The sequence below is a fragment of the Elaeis guineensis genome, chromosome 5, assembly GCF_000442705.2.
Source record: "Elaeis guineensis isolate ETL-2024a chromosome 5, EG11, whole genome shotgun sequence".
Taxonomy (NCBI): domain Eukaryota; kingdom Viridiplantae; phylum Streptophyta; class Magnoliopsida; order Arecales; family Arecaceae; genus Elaeis; species Elaeis guineensis.
Window position 1 is genome coordinate 113082754 of NC_025997.2, and position 23512 is coordinate 113106265.

The 23512-nt window shown below is 34.2% G+C and overlaps 1 pseudogene; it reads right to left on the reverse strand.

The window, feature by feature from the left end:
- Positions 1-735: 735 nt before the first annotated feature.
- On the reverse strand, positions 736-20947 carry LOC105032906 (multiple C2 domain and transmembrane region protein 14-like; annotated as a pseudogene).
- Between the last annotated feature and the right edge of the window lie 2565 nt (positions 20948-23512).

The window sequence follows — 23512 nt, forward strand, 5'->3', positions numbered from 1 at the left end:
TATTTCTATATTATGATATTATGGTTTGTAGTGATGACGTTTCACTTTTATTTTGTTGGATTGGTGTAGTGATGACATTTCTAGGATAATATGGTGATATTATGATTTGTGATAATGAATGATTTTTCTATATTGACACGTGGTATTGTGATACTTTTGCTATAAGATTATATCCTTTTGCTATGAACGCCATTTATTCAGGGTGTGTAGCTGTACGATATGTTGTGGTTAATGTATGCAGCTGTCAACCCGAGGCCATCGATCAGCTAACTTATAATGAGTTTGTTGATGAAAATTTTATATTCCTTTAGATCTGTTCATAGCCTGCTTACAATGTAGAAAGTGTCTAAAGGCTGGGTTATATTGGCTAAAATATTTAAGTACAGAAGAAAATGCTATAGGAACATCAATCTACTTAAAAATTTATATTTTTTTAGTTAAACTATCTAGAAATTCATATATTAACTTTTTATTTGTCAAAAGGTATGGATATTTCAAAAAGCTAAAATCATTCTCGAATAAATTCATATGGATTTATATGAATGCCAAAAAAAAAAAAATCAAAGAGAACAGTTTGAGAAACATATTTATCAAAAAGAACATACATTTATCAAAATATCATAAATATAATATATCTATTAATAAAAAAAATATATTTGTCAAAATATGTATAAAAGTTCTTCTACCCCTCCCTTAACTCCTCTATCCAAATAAGAACAAAATATGTACCTTTCTTTACTCTTTTCCTCCCTTTCCAAACAAGAGTTCATTAATTTTCTTACCCTCTCCTCCCTTCCCTTCTAGTATCCTTTTCTCTCCTCCCCCTGTGAACTCTCGTGTACCCCAATCCAAGCAAAGCATTAGTGGGAACATCTTCGTATACACCTGGTTCATATCCAATGTCGACAGCCGGATCCGGACCTTCCCGATCTTGAAGGTGGAGGAGGTACAGAGTGCCACCCACTCGGTCTTGAAGAGCTACGAGCCCAGTTGGTCCTTCACGTAGAGCTCCGAAGGCCAAGCCACCTTCGACTTGGGATTCACCACTAGCGGCGGAGATGGGAACCTCAGGTCCTGGGTCTAGATGACCATGAGCTGGAGGTACCACAGCTTGAGGGACAGGTAGACCTTAGACCTTGTGTGCACGATCAGTCCACCGGAGTCCGACTGCCACACCTGGAATGCCTCATCGGCCTGGGTCTTGATCTAGACCGCGAGCAGGACATCGTTCCCCAACGAGCCCTACGGGTCCTTCCAAAGTGTACCACTGGGGGGTGAGGGGACTGTCCTGCGAGGACCGCTTGGGGCTGTCCTGGAGGTCGAACAACACCGACCTGAGGCTCGCATCGACTACCTCCTTATTATTGTTATCATCGTCGCCCTCCATCTTCTTCTCCTCCTCCCAAACGGAAACGTCCAAAGCGGTAGAATCAGACTTTCCTTGTGGAAGGCGAACGCCTAATCCCAGTCTGCAGACTTGACAGTTTGCGTTTGGACGCTGTGACTCCCGATGACCACCTTGGCGTAACAGGGCCACTGGGCATCCGTGGATCCCCCACGCTTCGCTTTGAGGACTTGGACGAAGAGGTATGGAACGTGGACCATCAGATTTACGAGCTCTCACTAGCGCGCTCGTTAGTGACAGGTCGGATTTCGAGGTCGCTAAAGCTGGAGTGATGCGGACACTTCGTCGGAAAAAATAGTCATGCCAACGATGATATCATATTAAATTTATAATAAATTAATAAAAAATTTTATATTTTCTCGATTATTACGTATTATATTGAATACATTGATTTTCATAAATAATATCCCATACTATTTCATGTATTTCATTCATTCTCAATTTTTTTTTGATTTATTACAATAACGATGTGGTATCATCGTTGCAATGAATATTTTCTCCCTTCATTAGGGCCGGCGGCAAGGTCGGTCCTACGCCGCCGCATTTGCTGCCCCCACCCCCATATCGTTTGCATCCCCCCTTAATGGCCACCCCATCTCGGAGGTCATGACTTAACATCGTGCATTGATTTGAAAGTATTTGGGACAAATAGTAATTTGATCATTTCATATTTTTGAGATGAGTTGAGTAACGTTGTTATATTTCAGGAGTGTAATTGTAGGTTTTGAAATATAGTCAGTATAATTATAATAAATATAAATTTTTAAAAAAATTTTGTAATTTATTGTATAATTTTTATATAAACAAAAAGAACATCCATCTATCTAACTTTGTTTGGTACAAATTGGATGCTATTGATGAAGATGGTACAAATATAATAAATTTTATTATATTTAAAAATTAATATAGCAATTAATTGGTATTATAGCACTGAATTTTACAATGGATGCATGATCACTGTCGTAGGCGATCAAGAATAAAAACCAATTCAAACTATATAGATAGGGTGAGTAAAGATCGTTTCCACGGGGATGTAAGGCGATTATCTTTTTTTTTTTTAAGAAGAAATAAAAGAGAATTGATTGTAGAAGGATTAAAAAAATAAAACAGTAAGAATTCAATTGTAAGTGTAAATTAATTTGTGAAAGAAAATAAGTCAGAGAAATAATTTAGAAATTTTGAATCCACCGTGCAAATTAAATTTATTTTTTTTTTTTTCTTATGTTGTAATATTAATTCTTGTGATTAAGATATTAGCATAGCTTATCTCTAAAAGATACGGACTGTATCAGTAGATTACAGCTCATCCTGTCAGAGTATAAACTATCTAAATTCAATTATAAGATATAAGATTTAATCTAATATACTACGATCTATCTTTTCAAAGTACGTACCGTATCTAGAGATCACGGTACGTCAATAGAGAATATAGGTCGCGTAGGCTGGATCAATACCTCAAAAGAAAATAAAAAGATATGAAATAAAAGCATAATTTTATTGCATAAAAATTAAATAAAAGAAAAAAAATAAAAACCCATTTACAGGCTTCATCGTATTCCTGGATTTGAAGGGATTTAGCCACGCATCAAGCTCTCTTGCTCCATAATCTCTCAATATTTGATCCCTAAAGTTCTTTGATTTTTTTCTCTATTTTTTTCTTACTTTTTTCCTGATTTTTCCCTGCTCTTATTCCCGGACCTCCTATTTATAGGTGAATTTTTCATATTTTTTTGATAGGAAAAGGAGTCCTAAAATTCTTAGAATTCGTATAATACCCTTTATATTAATTTCTGGCCGTCGGATTGCCTTTGAACCGCCTAGATCAGCCCAAAATCTGATATTTTAATCCTTATCAAAGTCGGATCCATTTTTGACCGTCCGATTGTGCTTCAGATAAAATTTCAGCCGTTGAATCGCGCAAATCTCTCCTTAACAAAATCAAAAACCACCACAGCTGTTGGATCAGACTCCAGATTCATTTTCGACCGTCGGATCGTGCAAAAAGGCTTCCACCTACCGTGGACCGCACTGTGGACCACGAACTGTTCCTGTGGACCGTGCCCTTGATTCTGTGGACTGAGCGACTGGTCCACCATGCACCGAAGATAATTTTTAATATTTTTTAGGGTATTTTAGCTTAATTTTTGCTCCAATTTTTTGCCTGAAAAATAAGAAATAATATAGATTAAATTTTTTAAATTTTTTTTATTATTTTGGTGCTTAAATTGCTCAATTAAATCAATATCTATTTTTCATAAATATGCTCTAATTTTATTTTTTTAAATTATTTATTTTTACAAAAAATCTAATTTATTCATAAAATTAGATTTTTAATAAGATGTTAGCACCATAAATTATCAAAAATATTTTCAATAAATATAAAAATATATCACTTATCACACTCTCTAATTTGAACTTTGCTTGTCCTCGAGTAAAGAAAGAATTTAGAATTAAGTGCCTTTTAACTTAAAATTTTGAATTTCATCAAATAATTTTCAAAAGAGCCACTGATGTTCAGTAGAGCGTAAATGAGGTATGTCATTAGAGTATTAATACTAATCAATGTGGGAGTTAAGCTAAGAATACTAAATATTTTTTAAACTTTTTTTAAATTATTTCTACCTTTATCTCCAAATCATTAACCTCATATGGACAAGTATATTGTTGCTTCCATCCTTCATTTATTGCTGTTATTTTTTTTATTTATTTCTTTTACGTTGTCCCGCTATTGAGTGTCTTAATCCCTTAAGCTTTCTGTTTGATCCATGTAGCGAGTTTTCAGTCAATGACTCCCAAACTAGATGGCTTTAGGGCACTAGGTATAGAATACCCCTCGGATCTACTTGCTCGAATCAAACAGGCTACGAGTTAAAACTAGCTTTACAACAAACCTTCTTTGCTCTTCATACCTTTTGATGCGAAACTCAATGCTTGCTTAGGCAAAAAGACCCGGTTACTCAGCATAAAATACTTGGAAACTCTTCTCTTTTTTCTTTTAAATATGAAGAAACGTATAGTTACCCTACACAAATCCATAAGAAGTAAACTCTTCTTTGATATTGGTAGAAAAATTTAGAAATACTCAAAGAAAACTATTTAAGTTCTAAACTTAACTTCTTATTGAGTTTTCTTAATACTTGATCCCTTAATATTTCATAAATTCTCTAATTTGTACATCAATTTTCTTTTAAAAATATTCGATTTAACTCGATTCTTAAGTATAATCAGGTACTTAAATACTAAATACTAACTTACTTGAGGACTTTAAAAATTTAAAAATTTTTATTATTCTTTCCCCCCAACTTAATCGACATTGTCCTCAATGAAGTAAAATAAAGGGTGCATAAAAAGAGAAAGATAAAAGAAGAGATGTCACCTGATCCAGACGTCTTTTCAAAATTAGTTCTCCCCCCAACTTAGCCAATGTTATGCTCAAATCTCTTCAAAAGATACGAAGCAAGACTTGATTAACTTAAATAAAATGCAAAAGAAAGCAAAAGCAAAAGCTGAAACTAGATTGCCTCTCAAAGAGTGCTAAATTTATTATCTTCAGCCAGACCAAATTATTGATAGGTGCTTTTACATAGAGCGGTCTTTTATTCCTAAAAAAATGAAGATCAATTAAAACAAAGTAAAAAAATTTGGGTTGCCTCCCAAAAAGTACTAAGTTTTAAGTCTTCAGTTAGACTGAATCTGTGATACAGAATCAATCAGAATAAATAGGCTCATGGAGAACCATGACCTCCTCTTCAATTTCATTAGGTAATTTCAAGAATAGTTTTAATCATTGTCCATTTACTTTAAAAGTAGTACCATTGCTTGAATTTTTGATCTCTACAGTCCCATGAGAGAAAACTTCTTTTACTATATAGGGTCCTGTCCATCTAGATCTAAGTTTTTCAGAAAATAAATGTAGCCTAGAGTTATACAAAAAAACTTTTTGACCAGATGAAAATGATTTTCTAAGGATTGCTCGATCATGAAATATCTTAATTCATTCTTTATATATCTTAGCATTGTCGTATGCCTCATTCCTGATTTCCTCAAGTTCATCAATTTATAGCTTCCTATGTTATCCAGTCTTGTTTAGATTCATGTTTAACTTTTTGATAGCCCACATAGCCCTATGTTCAAGCTCTACTGGTAAGTGACAAGCTTTACCAAATACAAGCCTATAAGGAGATATTTCTAAGTTGGTTTTGAAGGCAGTGCGATATACCCAAAGAGCATCCACTAGCTTTAATGACCAATCTTTTCTATTGGTGCTCACAGTCTTCTATTGGATTTGTTTAATTTTACGATTTGAAACTTCAACTTGTCCACTAGTCTGAGGGTGATGGGTATGGTCAATTTATGGGTGATGTTCTATTTCTTCATCAGGATTGCAAAGGATCTATTACAAAAATATGTTTCCTGATCACTTATAATGGCTCTAGGGATTCCAAAATGAGAAAGGATATTTTCTTTTAAAAATTTGATAACAATTTTGCTATCATTCGATCTACATGGTATAGCCTCAACCCATTTGGACACATAATTGACATCCACTAAGATATATTTATTCTCAAAAGAGTTTGAAAGTGGTCCCATGAAATCGATACCCCACACATAAAAAATCTCAACAACTAAGATCAGATTTAATGGCATCATGTCTCTTTTTGTGATCCGTCCTACTTGTTGACACCTAGTGCAATTTTTACAGTACTCATGTGCGTCCTTAAACAAATTGGACCAATAGAATCCACATTAGAGAACTTTTGCGGTAGTTTTTTTGGATCCAAAATAGCCACCGTAGGCTTGGTCATGACAAAAGGATAGGATGCTTTTAACCTCATGGTTTGGTACACACCTTCTAATGATTTGGTCAAGATATTGCTTAAACAGATATGGATCATCCCAAATAAAATACTTTACTTGGGCAAAAAATTTATGCTTGTCTTGAGTAGTCCAGTGAGAAGGAATCCTACTCGTGGCTAAATAATTGACAATATCAGTATACCACGGTTCTTTGGTCACAGACATGAGTTGTTCATCAGAAAATTTTTTTTCTTTTGATGGTTCGTTAGAGGGTGCATCAGTCAATCAGGATAGATGATCAGCCACTACATTTTCGGTTCCTTTCTTATTCCTGATTTCTAGATCAAATTTCTGAAGAAGTAAAATTCATCGGATCAAACATGCTTTTGCATCTTTCTTTGTTAAGAGATGTCTAATGGCTGAGTGATCAGTGTATACAATGATATGTGATCCAACCAAATAAGATCTAAATTTTTTGAGGACAAAGACGATAGCTAAGAACTCTTTTTCAGTGGTTGAGTAGTTATGTTGCACATCATTAAGGATTCTATTGGCATAGTAAATGACTCGCAGTAGCTTATCAATTTTTTGTCCTAAAATAGCTCCGATGGCATGATCAGATGCATCACACATGAGTTCAAAGGGTTGAGTCCAATCGGATGGGTGAATGATGGGTGCGAATGTCAGTGCCTTTTTAAGATGCTCAAAAGAATCGAGGTACTCGAAAGTGAAATCAAATTTGGCATCTTTGGCAAGAAGATTGATCAGTGGTCGAACTATTTTACTAAAATTTTTGATGAACCTCCTATAGAAGCCAGCATGTCCTAAGAATGAGCGAATATCTTTGATTAATTTGAGTGGTAATAGATTTGCAATCAAGTCTACTTTGACTTTATCCACTTCAATTCTCTTTTTTGAGATAACATGGCAAAATACTACGCCTTCTTTGACCATAAATTGATATTTTTCTTAATTAAGCACTAAATATTTCTCCTTACACCTTTCTAAGACCAGTCTTAAGTGATGTAGGCACTCGGAGAAGGTGGAGCCAAAGATGAAAAAATCATCCATGAATATTTTTAAAAATTTCTCGATCATATCAGAAAAGATGCTGACCATGTACCTTTGAAAAGTAGACGGAGTATTACATAAACCAAAGGGCATACGTCTATAGGCAAAAGTTTCAAATGGATAAGTAAATGTGGTCTTCTCTTGATCTTCTGGTGCTATAAAAATCTGGTTATAGCCAGAATATCCATCAAGAAAATAATAGAACTCATGTCCAGCTAACCTTTCCAACATCTAGTCAATGAATGGTAGAGAAAAATGGTCTTTTTTTGTGACCGTATTTAATTTTCTGTAATTAATACAAACTCTCCATCCAGTTTGGATTCTAGTCGATACTAACTCATTTGCTTCATTTTGGACTACTGTCACCCCAGACTTTTTAGGCACTACTTGAATTGGACTAACCCATGAACTATCTGAAATGGGATAGATAATTTCATTGTCTAGTAACTTGAGAATCTCTTTCTTCACTACCTCCTTCATAGCTGGGTTAAGTCTTCTTTGGGGGTCTCTGATTGGCTTGGCTTCCTCCCCTAAATAAATTCGATGTTGGACAATTGAAGGACTAATCTCTTTAATATCAACCATGGTCCATGCAAGAGCTTCTTTATTCTTTCTTAAGACAGCTAAAAGTTCCTTCTCGTGGGTTGGATCTAGGTTTGATGTTATGATTACATGCAGAGTTTCAGATGGACCTAGATACGCATATTTGAGGTACTCAGAGAGTATTTTGAGTTCTAGTTTAGGTGCTTTCTCAATTGATGGCTTGTGTATTGGTTCATCCATCCTTACAAGTGGTTCGATAGGTGGTTGCCATTGTGGATGAACTCTTTGGTTATAGGATATGGACAGTTTATAAGCAATTTCAGATTCTAAGTCTGACCAGAGATTACAGTCAAAATCTTCTTCCTCTGGATCAATGGGCTTATAAATCTCATCTTAGATCAGGTTTACATTGACTAATTGATCCTTTTTATTTTCAAGATTAAAAATATTAAGATCAATGAACATGTTTTCAAATGAGAGCTTCATGAGTCCAATGCGACAGTTGATCAGGGCATTGGTGGTTGCTAAAAATGGTCTACCTAGGATGACTAGAATGTGACCTTTTGGGTTTGACACTGGTTCAGTTTTTAGGATCACAAAATCCACAGGATAAATGAAATCACTGACCTTGATTAGCACATCCTCCACAACTCCCTTGGGGATTCTCACTAATCGATCTGTCAATTGTAATATAATTTCTGTAGGCTTTAATTTTTCTATCCCCAATTTCTCATAGACCGAATAAGGTAAGACATTCACACTAGCCCCTAGGTCTAATAAGGTCCTATCAATGATGGTTTCTCCAATGAGACATGAGATTGTAGGAGACCCTGGATCTTTGTACTTGACTGACATGTAGCTTGAAAGATATAAACTCACACTAGCTACCAAGAAAGCTTTCTTAGGAATATTAGTGGTCTTCTTCTTTGTGCACAGGTCTTTGAGAAATTTGACGTATGTGGGAACTTGTTGGATCATATCTAGTAGAGGGATATTTACTTTCACTTGTTTAAATATCTCTAAGATTTGATCCATATGGGCTGAGTGTCTGTTGGACCTAAGTCTATTTGGAAAAGGAGCTACAGGATTGATGGGTGATGTCTCAAATTGCTTAATCCCTGATGTGGATTCTTCAAGTAGCTTGGGTGGTTTATTAATCTTTATTGACTCTTTAGACTTATCTGGATCCTTAAACTCGGTCTGATCGGTTACTTGCTTATGAGGTGATTTAAATAATGGGTCACCTTGATCTTCAGGTATACCGACATGATTGTCTACTTATTTTTCAGACCTTAAAGTGTGAATTACATTTAATTGGTTGATCTAGGCTCCTTGTTGTGGTCCTTGATTGTTTTGATTTTTAGGATTAGCCTCGGGTTGACTCAATAGTTTACCTTTTTTTTTTCACTTACAGCCATGGCTAATTGAGCTAATTGTATCTCTAAATGGGTAATAGCCTGGGTGTTGGAAGTTAAAAGCTGACCTGTGGTCTGCATGAAGTTGTTCAGTGTAGTGTTGGTGCTAGTAGTCGATTTCGTTAGGATTTCTAGACTCTTTTCTAGCGAGTTAAGCCTTTGATCATTACTGAAACTTGATGGATTATTTGATGATTGAGGGGGTCTGGGGTTGGGTTGAGTGAAGGCAGGTCTATTTGAGTTTGACCCTTATGATCAAGAAAAATTGAGATGGTTCCTCCATCCTGAATTGTAAGTTGGTGCGTAGGAATCATTTGTAGATCTTTGATAGGCTGCGTTCACCTGTGCTACTTTTTTCTCGACTGGACCCATCAAGAAAGGACATCCTTCCATCGTGTGGTCTGTGGCATTACACCTATTGCAAGTGGTTATTGCAACTTGGTTCACTTGAGTGTGTCCTTTGAGTTCTAGGGCCTCTATCCTATGGATTAAAGATGCAAATTTAGCCTCTTCAGTTAGGAAAGGTTGAACTTGATATACACCCCCTCTTGAAGGTGTGAGTCTATCGGGTTCCCTAGTTATCTCCCATTGTAGGCTCTTTTCTGCTAGGTCCTCTAAAAATTGTCAGGCTTCATTGGCTTCCTTATGCATAAACTGGCCCTGACATATTGACTCTAGCATGGTTCTAGAGTTGGGTCTAGTGCCTCATAAAAGGTTGGCATAGTCTCCAAGTCTCAATTTCATGGTGTGGGCATTGGGTTAAAATGTTCTTGAAATGATCAAAATACTTCCAGAAAGGCTCACTCCCAAATTGATAAAATTGGTTAATTTCATTTCTTAACTTGACTATTTTATGATGTGGAAAAAATTTTCTCAAGAAAATTTTTACAAATCCATCCCAAGTTGTGATCGAGTGGTTGGGCAGACTATATAACCATTTCTTAGCACTGTCCTTGAGAGCAAAATTAATCAGCCTAAGTTTAATAGCATCATCTGACAATTGATGTATTCTCATGGTGTCACATACTTCCTCAAATTCTCTAATAAAAATATATGCATCTTCATTACCAGTGAATTTAGGGAGAATGTTAATGATTTGAGGTTTAGTTTCAAAAGTTGCATTGGTTTGGGGAAGTCTGATACAAGATGGTTGGGCTGACCCAACAGGATAGCAAAGATCTTTTAGGACCTGAGGTTGATTGACTTCACTCATTGTGGACTCAAAATTTTTTTGGAGTAGGGTAGGATTTGAATCAATTCTCACTAAACGACCAGATATCCTTGTCCAAGAAAAATTTTGAGAATTTTCAATTATTTTTATAATTTTTTTTAAGAGAAGAGGAAAGAGAGATAGATGAGAAGAGAATTCTAAAGATGAGAGCTTAAGGAGTCCTAAATCGAGAGACGATAGAAAAGAGTATTTTAATTAGGGTTAATGGTTGTAGGTTAGTAATCAAGTTATGCAGACAATCCTAGCTAAGGGTAACCCTAGATCTAGACAGCTCCTAACTGCCAAGGTTGCCTTTGAGCACTCCAAGTAAAAGACTAGGCACTCAACTGGCCAGGTAAGTGTAAGGTTGGTGGGGATCCCTCCGTTACTTTTCTTAGACACCAACTGAGTTGATCAGATAAGCAAACGAAACCAATTAAATAATCACTTTCCTTCAGGACGTAGTCCCCGAAGCACTTTTCTAGACACCAGTCAAATTGACTAACCCTAACCCAGTCCAACTCTTTTGATCCCTTGTCCTATTGAGCTCGAGAGTCCTTAGGGGTCAACGTCTAATTGATTTTAAGTTAAGATTTAGGTCAATACAATATGCAGGATGGTGGTTTGTGGGCCAAGAAAGGATGATGAAATCTTCACCTTATCTTGTTTAGGGTTTGTGTCCTTAAGATGTTTTATGAAATTATGCAATGCAAGAAGAAAAGATGGCCATATTTGGTAGTTAGTCAAGAGTAAATTGATTTATTTTATTTTTTAAGTTTTATGATTAAGTATCTAATTTTCTAAGTGGATTATGAGGTGTCAATATAGAGATTTTTTTTTTGAAAGAAAATAAGTTTGACTAAGTAACTAAGTCAATTAGAAAGCAAATAAAAAGAAATTAAGAATGACTAAAAAAAATTAAAAAAAAAATAATCATACCTAGATCTTCGATAATGGCATCAAAATTTGATCACTGTTGTAGGTAGTCAAGAATAAAAATCAACTCAAAGTATATAGATAAGGTGAGTAGGGATCGTTTTCACGAGGATCTAGGGTGATTATCTCATTTTTTTAAAAAAAATAAAAGAGAATTAATTGTAGAAGGATTAAAAGAAATAAAATAATAAAAATTAAATTATAAATATAAATTAATTTATGAAAAAAAATAAATCAAAAAAATAATCCAAAAATTTCAAATCTACCATGTAAATTAGATTTTTTTTTTCTTATGTTGTAATATTAATTCTTGTGATTAAGATATTAGCATAGCTTATCTCTAAGAGATACGGATTGTATCAATAGATTACAGCTTGTCCTATCAGAGTATAAATTATCTAAATTCAATTACAAGATACAAGATTTAATCTAACATACCACGATCTATCTCTCTAAAGCACGTACCGTATCCAGGGATCACGGTACGTCAATAGAGGGTATAGATCGTGTAGGCTGGATCAATACCTCAAAAAAAATAAAAAGATATGAAATAAAAGTATAATTTTATTGCATAAAAATTAAATATAAAAAAAAATAAAAATCTATTTATAGGCTTCATCGTATTCCTGGATTTGAAGGGATTTAGCCACGCATCAAGTTCTCTTGCTCCATAATCTCTCAATATTTGATCCCTAAAGCTTCTTAATTTTTTCTCTATTTTTTTGTTTTTTTTTAATTTTTTTTCTTCTCTACTCTTATTCCCGGACCCTCTATTTATAAGTGAATTTTTCATATTTTTTTGGTAGGAAAAGGAGTCCTAAAACCCTTAGAATTCATATAATACCCTTTACATTAATTTCTAGCCGTCGGATCACCTTTGAACCGCCCAGATCAGTCCAAAATCTGATGTTTTAATCCTTATCAAAGTTGGATGCATTTCTGACCGTCTGATCGTGCTCCACATGAAATTTCAGCTGTTGGATCACGCAAATCTCTCCTTAACAAAGTCGGGAACCACCACAGCCATTAGATCAGACTCCAGATTCATTTTCGATTGTCGAATCATGCAAAGAGACTTCCACCCATCATGGACCGCACTGTGGACCGCAAACTATTCCTGTGGACCGTGCCCTTAATTTTGTGGACCGAGCGGTCGGTCCACCGTGCATCGAAGGTAAATTTCAATATTTTTTAGGATATTTTGGCTTAATTTTGGCTTAATTTTTGCCTAAAAAATAAGAAAAAATATGAATTAAATTTTTTTAAAATTTTTTATTATTTTAGTGCTTAAATTACTCAATTAAATCAACATCTATTTTCATAAATATGCTCTAATTTTATTTTTTTTATATTATTTATTTTTATAAGAAAATCTAATTTATTCATGAAATTAGATTTTTAAGAATATGTTAGTACCATAAATTATCAAAAATACCTTCAATAAATATAAAAATATACCACTTATCAATGCACGATCTGACAAATGCACTCTTCCAATTATTATCAAAAAAAATCCTCAATGGCACATATATTTTTCAAATTATTGCTTCAAGAATTAATTTTTATGATCACAAACTATTTGAAGGGACTACTAATGAATTTTTTATCTTTGAAGAATATTTTTATAATATTTCAGATAGTCCAAAATATTAACTTTGAAAAGTTCTATCAAATGTGCTAAAGTTGAAGTTTCTGCAAGTTGGAGAAATTTTTGAAGTCTTTGGAAGTGTCGAATTGATTTAAATTTATTTGAGAGCATTTGAAAGTGTTCTGGTAAATTTGGGACCTTAAATGTATGAAAATTTTGGTTGGAACAAAATGGAGCGACCCATCTGGGTCATCCCCTTTCATTGGATAGCCGACATGCACTATTTTAGCTTATGGCACGCAGTGGGACAACCTATGTGAAACGACCCCTAAGACTCTGAGACCAAAATAGAGAACCAATTTTTTGTCTGGCCAAATGAGTTGTCCTATGGGACGTCCCATTGCCAATGAGGCATCCCATATAGGATGATCCATTCGGAGTGAGCTTCATAATGGTTAGTTTTTAATCCATTTTTGATATATTTAATATACATTAAATACTCTTCAACGGCTTTTAATCGATACTAAGACACTCTCAAGTCCAAATAAAGGTTATAAATGCTCTCTTAAGGTGGAAAATTAATAATTTTTTCAAACATTCAAAGCTCACATCCGTGAAAATTCAAAAAATCCTTAAAAGAGAGAAAAAAAGCATTCAATCAGCTCACCAACCACTCTCCAACTGTAATCAAGTGTGCAAATCCACTGAGGATATTCAGCAAAAGCTTCTTTCCCTTAAGTATTGTATTTCTATTACATTTATTGTACTCATTTAAGAGGTGGTTGTACTGAAATTTCTGTACACTATTTTTCCTCCTATTGTATTTTGGATTTTGAGTTTTGGAGTTTCCAAAACTCGGATAGGTTGATCCAAATCTGAAATCGAAGTGTTGAGAGTTGGTTTGTACTCGAAAAATAAATGTTCTTGCTTGGATAGCAAGGGTCGGGGTTGTCCGACATATTGTATTCTTGAAATTCGTTTAGTGGATTGAATTTTCGAGTAGGAACTTGGAGAGTGGATGTAGATGCAAGGTTGACATCGAACCACTATAAATCTCTTGTGTTTATTGTGCTTGCATCTTTTTACTTATTCTTTGTGCTTTATACTTACTTACCTATCATTTATAATTGATTTTATTTTCATAGCTAATCAATTCACTTCACTTAATAAGTACAGCATATTACTTGAGTGCACTAATCACAAAAATTTTAAAAAGACCCAATTCACCCCCCCTCTTGGGCTCTATATCTGGACAACAAGTGGTATCAGAGTCTGGTGCTCTAGCTCTTGCTTGATTTAACCATCAAGAGCTAAAGATCAATGACAGCCTAATTTGGTACATCCCTAGCTGAAGGACACAATCCACCAACCGACCTTCACTTTTCAATGAGTCAAACTACACCTAGTAGAAAGCTCGAATGAGAATTTTTATTCAAGTACTTGACTATAATATGTGGAATATCATAGTAAATGGATCCCACACACTTACTAAATTGATTGATGTTGTGTCTCTCCCTAAATCTGAAGGTGAATAGGATGAATTTGATAAGAAAATAGCTCAACTCAATGCTAAAGCCATGAATGTCTTATACTGTGCTTTAGATACAAATAAATTCAACCGTATTTCTACTTGCAATTCAACTAAAGAAAATTGGGATAGGTTAGAAGTTACATATGAAGGCACAAACCAAGTAAAGGAGTCTAAAATCAATATACTTGTGCACAACTATGAACTATTTAAAATATAACCTAAAAAGTCAATAACTCAAATGTTCACCCATTTCACTGACATCATAAACAATTTGAAAAGTTTTGGCAAATATTATTCTAACAGTGATCTTGTGAGAAAAGTACTCAGATCTTTATCAAGATTGTGGGAGGCAAAGGTCACTGCAATTCAAGAAGCCAAAGATTTAAACACTCTATCTTTGAAGGAGCTTCTTGAATCCCTCATGACTCACGAGCTGACCATGAAGCAACATACTGAGGAAGAGACCAGAAGAAAGAAAACAATCGCTCTCAAGAAGAAGAAGATTTAGAGAAATCAGAGAATAGTGAAGAAGATTAGGACTTAACCCTAATTATTAGAAAATTCAGATGTTTCATGAGGAGAATGATACAAGGGACCAAGAAAAGACCACCAGCTAAAGGAGAGTCAAGTAAAGATAAGAAAAAAGAGCAGTCTATCATCTATTATGAATGCAAGAAGTTGGGCCACTTTAGATCGGACTGTCTCCAGCTCAAGAAAGATCAAAAGAAGTACAAAAAGAAAAAGACTATGATGGCTACGTGAAGTGACAGTGATGACTCCATCACAAATGAAGAATCCCATGAAGAAGCCAATCTGTGTCTCATGGCACATGAAAATGAGGTAACCCCTGGAACTCAAAATGAATTTTCTTATGAAGAACTACAAGATGCTTTTCATGAACTTTTGGATGATCTAAGAAAATTAGGAGCAAAAAATAAAAATTTGAAATTAAAAAATCAAGTATTAGCTAAAGAAAAAGAAAAAGCTGACATCAAAAATAAAGAATTAAAAATAAAGAATCAATCTCTATTAAAAGAAAAAGATAAAATTTCAAGCTTAATAAAATCCTAGTAAAAGAAAATCAAGATCTAAAAGAAGAGGTAATCCAGTTGAAACCTCTAGTTAATAGATTTACTCTAAGTTCAAATAAATTTTAAATAATTATTGATAGTCAAAAAGTTATATACGATAAAGTCGGACTTGGCTATAACACTCTTAGAAAATAAAAATTTTTGAAAAATATTTTTGTTAATGCATCCATGAGCAAATTGCCAAATATTACTTGTTTTAAATGTGGCAAGGTAGGACATAAAGCTTATACAAGTTTATCAAATAAATTTATTGATAAAAATATTAAAAAATATGGGTTCCAAAAAGAATCATTGTGACTAATCCCAAAGGACCCAAGTTAGCTTGGGTACCTAAGGTTAAAACTTGACTTTATGTGTGCAGGTGTATCTTGCATTTCAAGCAATAAAACAGAAGTGATATCTTGATAGTGGATGCTCAAGACACATAACTGGTGATGAATCTCAATTCATCACATTGGAAGCTAAAAATAGAGGGATGGTCACCTTTGAAGATAATGGCAAAGGAAAGATCATCAGCATTGGTAACATTGGTATCACTCCCTTCACTTGTATTGAAAATATGTTACTTGTAGATAGTCTCAAGCATAATCTTTTAAGTATTAGTCAATTATATGATAAAGGTTATAAAGTAATATTTGAATCATCTATGTGCATTGTAACTTATCCTTTTGATGATGGCACTAGATTCATTGGGCATAGGCATGGCAATGTGTACATGGTTAATTTGGATAATCTTTCCATGTAAAACATGCAATGTCTTATGGCCATGAATGCTAAAATTAATGAGACAAGTTACTTTGATACCATAGGCTTGCACATATTAGTATCACATATTTTTTAAAATTATTAAAAAAAAATTAGATTTTAGTTTGCTAAAACTTAGTTTTGACAAAGATAAAATTTGTGATGCATGTCAATTAGGTAAACAAACAAGAGTTTTCTTTAAATCTAAGAACATTGTTTCAACTTTTAAACCTTTAGAACTCTTACATATAAATTTATTTGGTCCTACAAGGACAACTAGTTTAGGAGGTAAAAGATATGGTTTTATAATTATTGATGATTTTTCATATTTCACTTGGATTTTATTTTTTGTTTCTAAAAATGAAGCTTTTTCAGTATTTTCTAAGTTTTGTCGAAAGGTTTCAAATGAAAAAGATTTATCAATTATTTCAATTCGTAGTGACCATGGTACTGAATTTGAAAAGAAAAATTTTATGATAAAAAAGATATAGATCATAATTTTTCAGCATCTAGAACACCATAACAAAATAGAGTAGTAGAAAGAAAAAATAAGATCCTTAAAAAAATAGCTCGTACCATGCTATGTGAAAACAAACTCACAAAGTACTTTTGGGCAGAAGCAATTAACACAGCATGTTACATCTTAAACCGTGCTTTAATAAGATCAATTTTAAAGAAAATACCTTATGAGTTATGAAAAAATAGTAGAAAACCTAACATATAATATTTTTATATTTTTGGTTGCCATTGTTTTATTTTAAATAATGACAAAGATAGCTTAGACAAATTTAATACTAAATCTGATGAAGCTATCTTTCTTAGCTATTTCACTTCTAGCAAAGCTTTTAGAGTATTTAATAAAAGAACACTAGTAGTGGAAGAGTCAATTCATGTAGTTTTTGATGAAGCTAATGATCTTCCATCAAGGAAGAGAGAGGGTGCTGATGATACAAGTAACATAGAAGATGGAATGAAAAAGCTCACCATCAGTGACTCAAATGAGCGAAACAAGAAACAATTGGAAGAAAAACTTGAGGATGAAAGTATTAATGATTAGAACACTCAAGAACAACCTTAAGATACAGGTAATCTTCCAAAAAAATAGAGGTATGTTCACAATCACCCCAAAGAATTAATTATTGATGATCCAGCTCAAGGGGTAAGAACTAGATCCTCTCTTAGAGATGTATGTAACTATGTAGCTTTTGTTTCACACCTAGAATCTAAAATAATAGATGAAGCTGAAAAAAATCATAATTGAATAATTACTATGCAAGAAGAGCTAAATCAATTTAAAAAAAATAATGTATGGATACTTGTTGCTTGACCTAAAAATCATCCCATAATAGGAACAAAATGGGTATATAGGAATAAATTAGGTGAAGATAGAAATATAATCAAAAATAAAGTAAGATTAGTTGTTAAAAGATATAATCAACAAGAAGAAATTAATTTTGATGAAATATTTGTATCTGTTACTAGACTAGAAGCCATTAGAATGCTGCTTGCTTTTGCTTGTTTCATGAACTTTAAATTATTTCAAATGGATGTTAAAAGTACTTTTTTAAATAGTTACATTGCTGAAAAAGTATATGTAGAGCAACCTTCAGGTTTTAAAAATCATTTTCAGATCATGTATTTAAGTTAAATAAAGTATTATATGGTTTAAAGCAAGCTTCTAGGACTTGGTATGAAAGATTAAGTAAATTCTTACTAGAAAAAAAATTTTTCAAGAGAAAAAGTTGATACAACTCTTTTTATAAAAAGAAAAGATGAAAAAATTCAAGTTATACAAATATATGTTGATGATATTATATTTGGATCTACTAATGAAGCTTTGTGCCAAGAATTTATCAAGCTCATGCAGGGGGAGTTCGAAATGAGCATGATAGGAGAACCCACTTCTTACTCAAACTCCAGATTAAGCAAATGAAGGAAGGAATCTCTATCACTCAAAGTAAATACACAAGAGAATTATTAAAAAAAATTAGATTGGAGAGCTTAAAAAGTTTAAGTACATCTATGATCCCTTTCTGTAAATTAGATAAAGATTAACATAACAAGAATATTGATTCAAAGCTCTATAGAGGCATGATAGGCTTTCTATTATATCTTACTGCTAATAGACCTGATATAATGTTCAGTGTATGCATGTGTGCTAGATATCAGTTAAATCCTAAGGAATCTCACTTAAATACTGTTACAAAAAATTTTAAATACTTAAAAGGAACATAAAATCTAGGACTTTGCTTCTCAAAGTAATTTTCTATGGACTTAATAGGTTACTCAGATGCGGACTTTGCTGGATGTAGACTAGATAGGAAAAGTACTAGTGAAACTTGTCAATTTTTAGGACTGAACTTAATCTCTTGATTTAGCCATAAGCAAAATTTGGTAACATTGTCTACGGTCGAGATCGAGTACATTGCAGTCGAAAGTTGCTGTGCTCAAATCCTGTGGATTAAAGCAACAACTCATAGATTTTGGTATTGAACTTAAAAATATCCCCATAAGATGTGATAACACTAGTATCATTAATTTAACCAAAAATTCAGTCCAACACTATAGGTCAAAACATATTGAAATTAAACATCATTTCATAAGAGAATATGTTCAAAATAATGATATAACACTTGAATACATAAATACTAAAAAATAATTAGCTGATATTTTTATCAAAATACTAAATGAAAATAAATTTTATGAAATTAAAAGAGAATTGGGCATCTTAGATCCTTCTGCTTAAACTTCAATCATAATTTCACTCCCAAAATCTATCCAAAATCTCTTGACTTTATTATCTTAATTTTGGAAGGCATCTATCTTTTTTTAAAATTTTTTTCAAGATAATTAAAAAATCATCAGTGCTATTCAGATACAATTTTGAATTTTTTTTTATTGAAATATTTTATCAAAAATCATACCAAAATTTATCTAGACTCCTCATGATCATCTCAAGTCGATATAAGCCTTTTCAAATTTTTTCTCTTGATTTTTTTCTTATATTTAAATTATTTTCACATCGACTGATGTTTTCCTGAATGAGGCATCCCATGGGGCATCCAAATTGATCGGATGAATGGATTATGTGTAAGCCGACCTGTTTAAATTTTTCTCTTAAAACCTAAGTGGGGTGACTCAATTACTATACTTCTTCCTCCTCTTCTCGTCCTATACTGAAACCCTTCTCCAAGCTCTCCACCGGCCATAGTCCCTCAAATCCATCCCCTTAATCGCTAAAAAATTTTGATTTTCTACCGCAAATTCTAGGGCAAACACATTCTCTCAGCATATCCTTGATCAAAACCATCTCCCTCTTGCTCTCCATCAAAATCTCAAGCTCTAATCTCCAAAATCTGAGACAATCACCCCAAAATCCTTTTCTTCTCCTCATTTCCATCCATCCTTCATTCTTCTCTGTCTCCTTGACCGATTCTCCTACTCTCTTTGGGACAATGGCCCCCAAAATGAGATTGCCATAGAGAAAGAAGTCAGTGAAGTCCTTGGAGGCTGAGGAACGGAGGAAGAAGACTGCCCAAGCACCAGTTCAAATCTCTCCTCCAATCACCCCAAGTAAGATCCCTATATCTGCAAGAAAGATAGCTCTAGGAAGGAATGTTGATTTTCGTTTCTTGAGAAATGATGGATTTTCTATTGGTCAGAAACTGATTAGGCAATGATGGAAATTTTTTGCAATTTATCCAAACCCGTGTACATTGATCTTGTCAAAGAATTTTACTCTAATCTAGTCTTCACTGATGGAGTTTTGAGGTCAATTGTGAAGGGTGTCCAAATCATTCTAAATGCATCTAGGCTAGGTAGACTCCTTTAGATGCCCTGTGAGGGTAGCTGCCTAGATGAGTTTCTCAGAAAAGAAATCAGGCTTAGGACTATCCTTGGAAGAGAGGATGTGGAGGGATCTATGAAAATTGAGGCCAAGGAGTTGAGCGTGGAGATGAGATTGCTCCACCATATGGTGTCCAAAATTTTTTTTCCTAGAGGAGGAAGATATGATTTGATGACTGAGAGAGATATTTGCTTGATGCACCATGTTGTCTCCGAGACTCTCCTAAATCTGCCATTCTTGATGATCGATGCCATGAGGAAGGCCTTGAACAGATCCAAGGCTCTCTTGCCCTATGGTATGGCTCTTACAATGATATTTAGGGAGTCTGGAGTGAGCTTTAAGGGAGAGATTGTTTGTAGAATGTCAAACACTGACACCTACAACGATCACTCCCTTCGATGCATAGGGTTTGTTAGAGTAGATGACCGTTGAGCCAAGGGCCATGCAGCTGCAGCCGAGGAGGAGGAGCATGCTGAGAGGGAGGGTCCATCATCACCACTTTTGCCCAAGCAAAGTCCAGTTGATCATCCTGTATCGGAGCCTGAGGCAGGATCCTCAGTCAGTGTACCCCCATCGTCAAGCCGTACCGTGCCATCTTTTAGTTTAGGAGAGGATGACATGGGACTGTTAGTTGAGAGAGTGGCAGGCATTCTATCTGTTCAGCAGTAACAGTTTCAGGATCAGATTCTTCAGCAGCTCCATCAGTTTCAGCAATATCAGGAGCAGATTCTCCAGCAGGTGCACCAGCAGCAGTATCACTAGCCTCCATCGAGTTTTTTTTCTGACTCTTCCTCAAATTTTTCAGTCGTGCCACACATATCCTCATTGATGGAGCTTTTATCTGATCTGAGTACTAGACTGGAGAGTATGGAGGGTTTTCTTCTCAGGTTCAGTGGCAGAATTTTTAACATTGAGAGGGAGATCAGACTGATTTTAGATTCTCTATCGACAGGAGCGAGCACTTCGAGCACATCTTCATCTCAGTTGGCTGATTTGGCTCAAGAGATAGAGAGACTCCACAGCCAGCTTCGTTCTTTACTTAAGTTGATCCGAGTAGATATCAGAGACTCCAGGGACTTCCTCTCTTCTGATCTTGATGGGCTCCGAGTTTTAGTGAGGGGAATCTTGTCCTAGCTAGATGCTATTAGGACTCAGCTTCAGTCTAGGCCCTCCGCATCCACTGAGCTAGCTTTTGTACAGCCCATTGCATTCCGTCCCTTGACATCTTCCACTCGGACTAGACCCTTCGATCGAGGATGAGGCTGATTATGTTACACTTGTCATGATCTTGAGCTCGATGCCCATTCTCACTGATCTGATCTTTTATTATTAGACTTTTAGGTTGCTTAGTTGTTATATTTTATTTTAGTAGTTGACTGTATGAGAGCTTTATGCGCATGGATATATATTATGACTCTTGTAACCTCTCTTTTTATTGTAATTAATATATGAGGTTATCCATTATCTTGATATCACTTGATATCACTTTTTGTTTATATGTGACTGAATGAATGATTATTACATTTGAATGAATGCACTATTACTCTGATACCTGGTGTACAACCATTAAAAATCTTATTCTCTCTAATCAATTTTTGATGATGTCAAAAAGGAGAAGAAAAGACTGTAGTCCAATCTATCTGAATTTTTGTTGAAAAAGTAGTCTATCTTGAATTTTTTTTCACCAATTTTTTTAAATTTTGTTCTGACACGGTACAGTATTTTACTCTGATATGCCCATCTTTTACTCTGATACGTCTATCCTTACTTTTATTTTGATACTTTTTAAAAAATACTCTGATATATTCATTTTTTTTGAGTGCTTTGATATTTTCATTTTTTGCCTTGATACCAAAATATCCTGATACATCTATTTTTGATTTTACAAAATGCTATAATACCTTCTCTTTTAATTCTTGCTCTGATATTTTCATCTTTGCCTTGATATCAAAATAAGAAAAAGAGAAAGAAAGATTCATTTTACACATATTGCTCTAATACTAAAAACAAGGAAGAGAAGAAGAAATTTTTTTTATGAACCATCTTTGCTCCAATAAGAAAAATTTTACAACTTGACCACTTTTTATATAAGAAAGGGGGAGATCTTTTTCAAAATGATCAAAATGATTACTTTTATCTGTTTCATACAAAAAAGAGAAGGATTTTGCTGATTAAAAATAATCTTCAGAAAAATGCTGATAACCTTCACAAATAAGTCTCAGCAAAATGAATCAAAATATTACAACTTACTGAAAATATGTATCTCATGATTTTCTATGCTTAATCTTTAGCATATTCCTATAAGTGCTTTCCAAACTCAATTCCTTGAGCTTTATAGACTTATTTTATGAATACTTAAATATTTTGTCATCATCAAAAAGGGGGAGATTGTTACTCCAAGAATTGATTTTGATGATCACAAACCATTTAAGGAGACTACTAATGAGTTTCTTATCTTTAGAAAATATTTTTGTGATGTTTCAAATGGTCTAAAATATTGGGTTTGAAAAGCTCCATCAAGTGTGCCAAAATTGAAGTTTCTGCAAGTTAGAAGTTTTTGAAGTCCTTTGGAAGTGTCGAATTGATTTAAATTCATTTGAGAGTATTTGAAAGTGTTCTGGTAAGTTTGGGACCTTAAATGTATGAAAAATTAGGTTGGAACAAAATGGGGTGACCCATCAGGGTCATCCCCTTTCAATGGGTAGCTGGCACGCACTGTTTTGACTTGTGGCATGCAGTGGGACGACCCATGAGACCCCGAGACCAAAACAGAGGACCAATTTTTTGTCTAGTCGAATAAGACGTCCCATGGGACGTCCCATTGCCAGTGAGGCGTCCCATTTGGGACGTCCCATTCTGAGCGAGCTTCGTAACGTCTAGTTTTCAATCCGTTTTTAGTGTATTTAATGCGCATTAAACATTCTCCAACGGCTTTTAATCGATACTAAGACACTCTAAAGTCCAAATAGAGGTTAATAAATACTCTCTTGAGGTGGAAAATCAATAAGTGTTTCAAGCATTCAAAGCTCACATCTGTGAAAGTTCAAAAAATCCCTAAAAAAGAGAAAAAAAATATTCAATCAGCTTACTAACTACTCTTCAGCTGCAATCAAGTGTGCAAATCCATTGAGGATGTTCAACAAAAGCTTCTTCCCCTTAAGTATTGTATTTCTATTGTATTTATTGTGCTCATTTAAGGGGTGGTTGTGCTGAAATTTCTATACACTGTTTTTTCTCCTATTGTATTTTGGATTTTGAGTTTTGGGGGGATTCCAAAACTCGGATAGGTTGATCCGAATCTAAGATCGAAATATTGAGGGTTGGCTTGTATCCG